Source organism: Ictalurus punctatus, chromosome 11 (assembly GCF_001660625.3).
Source record: "Ictalurus punctatus breed USDA103 chromosome 11, Coco_2.0, whole genome shotgun sequence".
NCBI classification, from domain to species: Eukaryota; Metazoa; Chordata; class Actinopteri; order Siluriformes; family Ictaluridae; genus Ictalurus; species Ictalurus punctatus.
In genome coordinates, this window is record NC_030426.2 from 21,124,135 (window position 1) to 21,130,134 (window position 6,000).

Here is a 6,000-nt window from a genome sequence, read left to right on the forward strand (position 1 = left end):
AATCAAGAGACACCTTCATGAATGTAAATACAGAAGGTTTGCCTCAAGATGCAAACCACTTGTAACATTCAAGAACAGAATTAGACTTGCTAAAAAGCCTCGAAAAAAGCCTGACGATTTTTGATGCAAGATTAACTTGTTCTAGAATGATGGGAAGAGAAGAGTATGGAGAAGGGATCATGATCCAAAGCATACCACATCACCTGCCAAACATGTGGAGGAAGTGTTAGGGTATGGGCATGTACGGCTGCACATGGAACTGGGTCACTGGAAATTATTGATGATGTCACTGCTAATAGAAGTAGAAGCATGAATCCTGAAGACTATATAGAGCTATACTTTCTCGTCAGCTTCAGTCAAATGCTGCAAAACCGATAGGACTGTGCCTTACCGTACAGATGGATAATGACCAAAAACATACTGCGAAAGCAACCCAAGAGCTTCTATGGCACAGAAATGAATTGTTCTTAAATGTCTGATGACTTCAACCCAATTGAGCATGCTTTTCACTCATTGAAGACAAACCTGAGGGTAGAAAGACCCACAAACAAGCAGCAACTGAAGGAGGCTGCTGTAAAGGCCTGCCAACGCATCTGAAGGGAAGAAATGCTTATGCTTAAATGCTTATACTCAAAATTGACATTTAACTTTGGATTTATGATCACCTAATCTGTGATCTTGTGTGATATGAGAGATCATTGCGCAGTATGAGCGGTAGTTTGATCGCTGGTTGTCCAGTGTAGGCCCAGAGAAGTTATGAAGTTGATATATTATTATTGGATCAATTTTTCTGAACATTATTTTAAAAACCCTAACCCTGTTGAAATGGCACTTAACGTTCTCTGTAGGCTGACATATAACTACAAACATCCTGTAAAGGTTAACTGATGTCATTTTTTCTTTTATCTATGGTGTGCAGTGATCTACTGTAACATCAGCACAGCAACCTGTAAGAAACGTCCCACAGCAATTCCCATAATACACCCTGCTCCATCTATACTTAGTACCCATCCAAGCATGAGAGGGATGGTGTACAGTATGTGTTAAGCTTTCAGTGGTGCTGATTGTTATTGTTATAGCTCTCTGAGGGAGGTGAAAGAGAGACAGCTAGACAGATCGCAAACTCAGCTGGCGACTCTATGTATATACAGATAAGAACACAAAGGCTCCTCTCCTTCTCCTTATCCAGTTATACGGCGGCCGTATCTGTGGGGGGGAGGATGATGCCAATCACTGGCTTGTCACTCGTGTTAAGCTCAAACAGTGATCAGGTTACGCTGACTGAGGCCCCGCACTTAGCTCAAGAGTCTCTCCTTTGTTCAGACATGCTGTTTCCCCACTTAGACCTCTTAGCACAATCTACATGCTGGACGAGTATGCGAATTGGTCATGCCACTACAGGTTTCAAGGTTGGGAAGACATGACAACTGACACGTGCTGGATAAATTATGTTGCAATCTATTTCTGAGAGGACACTTGAGCATTTCATATTTCTTACATTGTGTTTTTATACACTTAGACCATTCTCACGCCTATTAGTCCAAATCAGAGCTATTTACTTATACTTTTGGTTCAGTTGCTATTTGGTTTGGTTTCACACCGCACATGAGGTTGGAAGGTGTGTATTTCTGAAAATGTACTAGTAAATCTCCAAGTGCGTGTAGAAATGAGAAAAATCACCCGTGTACAAAGCACGGAGTCGAAAATAAATAAACGATTGGATCATTTTACAAATAACTAGTTCAAATAGTTTGTATATCACCACCACCTTTTGTTTTCTCTTTTTGTTCGTCTGAGTAAATATCCTGAACACCTGCCTGAACGAGACGACACGCCAGGAATCAATTCAAATGGACTAAACACTATAAGAAAGCACACTTATACAGACCACCTAGTACTATTTTAAAATTTCAGTTCTCTTATTTAGTTTCCTTCTGAGAGCTCCACATACCTCCACAATATAAGGATCTTTGCAGAGTTAGCACCTGAGATTACTCTTAAGGGAAACTTAAATCCAAACTTAAACCACTGCTTGTTGCTGAGGTGGACACAAATGGCTGGAAGGTTTTATCCACTGCCCACTTGCGTAATTCCAGGAGAGACGATGCCAGTTTCCTCCAACAGCTGCAGATCCGAGAGAAAGACAAACACAAGCTCATTAGTTTCCTAGTGTTTTCAACGCCATAGAACATTCTGATGGCCAATTATTACAGTGATATACTGTAATAATATACACATCCCTTGATGTTTTTGTTGTTTATCTGAACCCATCAATACATAATAGAGTGGAAATGGTTCTTTGCAGACTGAATAATTGTAGCAAATATGGAAATATTCTAGAAATAAAAGTGAAATAGAAGTGCCTAGTCCCAAACAGAACCCGTTAACACAGTGGTGTGATTCGGTCCCAAAGGAAAAAAAAAAAGAAATAAATAAAATGGAAAAGGCTGGATGTCCATTTTAAGAGACTCACACAAACAGGCTGTCAAATAAATAAATAAATAAATAAATAAATAAATAAATAAATAAATAAATAGTTTTTGTCACGTTTACTTAAATTCTAGCATGCTAATTTACTCAGAGATAAGTACACTAAGTATACATAATATGATGTTAATATAAAAGTACATTAGGTGCCAAGTAACCTATTATTTTAATTACAGATCTGCTTCTAATAATGTAGTTTAAACTAGAAAGATTAATAATAGGTTTTTCAGTGTACTATAATCATTCAGGTCTGCTTATATTAAGTCCACATGAAATTATTTATGCTTTGAAATTTTTCATTTATTTAAAAAAAGTGTTTATCCTTTGCAGATTAAGACATACAGTACTGTACAAAAGTCTTGGTTTTAGTGCAAACTTTGTTATAGATTTTTATTTTATGACTTCTACATTATCGAGTCAGTACAAAAATGTTAGATTCCCAAACATTCTTTTAGTTTTCTAGCACAAAATGAAATGTCACAGAAAAATGATTGTATGTCAGTAAAGAAAGCAGCATATTAAGTGGTAAGAGACACTTTTCAGACAAAAAAAAAACAAAACAACACAATGAAGTCTGCTGGATTTTGCTGAAAAAATATGAAGCAGTGAGACAGTCAAAGTCTCCAGAAGAACCGTGTCTGGTTCTGCAAGAGGTTCAGTAAAACTTACAGCTCATTTCCTTTTTCCTAATTCTACCTGACACTACTATTTTTTTTAAGCAAAGGGTCGTCACACGCAAAAAAACTTTCAGACCTTATCTGAAAATAAAGTCAATATCTATCTATCTATCTATCTATCTATCTATCTATCTATCTATCTATCTATCTATCTATCTATCTATCTATCTATCTATTAAAATGCTTGTGACAAGGCACACACACAACACGAGAACAACAACTATAACCTAATTTAAACAAGTATGATTAAAATAGAACAACATAAATACAATAATATACAAATATAATATACAATATGAGTGGAAACACACTGGGCCACATTTATTAAGCTGGTTACAAACTAATTTATTCGTACATCAAATGCAGGAAGTTTTACACCAGAGATGCGGTAGTAATGAACATTCTGTTAGTTCTAACAAATGTATCCTATGCCCCTGGGTTTGTGTACATTTACATATAAGCAGTCTCATAAGCAATCCAAAAAAAGTCAATAAATGAAGACAAATAAGTTTGAATATTCAATCAGGACTAAAGAAATGGTGCTTTACAGTAAATAAGGAGAAAGATTCAATGTGTGCCTATAGTAGCTGAAGTGCTGCAGTGGCTGAGCTACAGTACTATACGTTTTAGCTTACACCAAGCACTTTCACTGTTTAGCAGTCATTGTGTCATTTTCAGCTCTCTGTGAGATTTGCTTTGTTTGGCCTATGAAAACATTTCCACATAACTTTATTAAAGAATTGATAAATATCACATCATATGAGTAGTGTAAACAAGACAAAGTAGTTCACTTTGCTGCAGTAGGATGTAAAATGATTTAGTGGAGGAAGGGAATAAGGGAATAAACTGGACTAGAGGCTATTTAAGAACCTGATAGCCTGTAGATAAAACTCGGGGGGTTTTTAGCCTGGTTTTGTAATTAAACTTGATTTGACATGACTTATTAAACTATCTAATAAAAAAAAAGAAGTGCTTTAAAAGACTGTACAGACCGTTTTACAGTGGCACACTAGACCAGTACTCAAACTTTCATAACAGCTAGTGATCCAGTCTCATGTGCAATATGTACATATATACTTTCAGTATGAAAATATATTATCATTCCATCAAGCAGCTTTGGTTCAGTCGATGCCATGCTGTTCTCTTAAGAGGAAAGTGTAGACATTAAATCAGAACTTGAATGTAAGTGAGGGTATAATCAAGATTTATTATCGTAACTAAACCTCCTGCATTTGCACTGCAGTTTGATTCTTAACCAGTATGTAGCTTTAAATAAAGCTGTTTTCCTGTTACATTTCTTTCATGTTCAGAGTTAATACTACAACTATACTACAGTTGTATGTTCTAATATACAGTATACCAGAAGAACATTTCAGATCTTTAGACTTAACATGAAAAGCCTAAGAATAGGTTCACTTTACTGCATATCGCACACTTCAAACAGTCCTCGTCATGTCATACACGTCTGTCCGTAACATGATGGATTTACTGATTTCACTTTCAAATGCTTTCTTTCTGTTTCTATAAACCATGCAAAAGTTTAAAGGTGATACAGTCAAGCATCTTTTCACTCTACTGTTTCATGGACATATAGTTTTCTTAACACTCTCTGATAGCAATCAGGACAAACCAATGAGTGGAAAGATACTGGGGGAAAAAAAAGAGTACATGAGCAAAATTGAGATCCATGTTTAGGGTGTGAGCCTGTCTATGTAGACATCAGACTAACTGTACACAAACACACGCATACACTGATAATCAGGGTCTCATCAGGTCTATGTGGCTCCTTTGGCTGACACAGACTAAACCTGATAGACACTGGCACAGTCTAAATCCAAGAAACCACAGATAAACAGCAGCCAGCTACTGTATTGTGATAGTATTCCTCTCCTGAAGTCTTTAGGTCACATGATTAAATCTAGTCCAAAAAAATGTGGTTCTTACTTAATAAAACAATATGAAACATATTTTTATTCTCAGTTTTTTTTGTCTCTCATGCATCCGTAGATTAGATAAAAAAAAGATAATTTTTTTATTATTATTATTATCAGAAATAAGTTAATAAATATGTTATAACTACGTTTACGTGCCATGATTTTTTTGTTTTTACACCAAACACTTGTTAAAAGTGTAACCTATAAAGTTAAAAGATTGTGTGTGCTTTGAATATTTTAAAGGGTCAACACTTAAATTAGGTAGAAAATGTAGTGCGGTAACCACCAGGTAACCAGGTTAACTGAATATTTGTCTAACGTTAGTGTAAAGTGTAACATACATTGATAGAATTTATTTCACATTAATGAACTCAAAACCTCCGTTTACCTTGGCAGAAAGTGAGGGCGCTGTGCCGATGCGTCGTTCAAACTGGAAAATCAAGAGGAGATGAGAGAATACTGATGTGAGATGAGTGAAAGGGGCAGGGCTTTCAGTTAAAATTGGATTTCAAGACAACTGTCTTGAACAATTGAACAATCTTTTTCGATTCACGTCAATTGGCTCATCTGCTGCTTTTTTATTTGCTTAAAGGTTAGCAGGTCTGTGCTGAATTTTCTATTATAGCATCTCTGACGGTAGTATATTATATTATTAGTAGTTCTAATACGTTATCACGTGATTCTATCGTAACAGCTTACGCTTCGACTTATATGGTGGACGTGCCATATAAACAGGTTTAAAAAGTGTCATTGTTGACATGCTGAAGAGTTTTCTGACACATTAAAGAGGTCTTTGTGCTTTCTGGTTTCTCAGTAACATAACCTGCATTTATGTTTGAATAACTTCATGAAAGAATAAAAAAAAGAGATGCTGGTGATGGATCAACTGTTTGTAGCTCTTA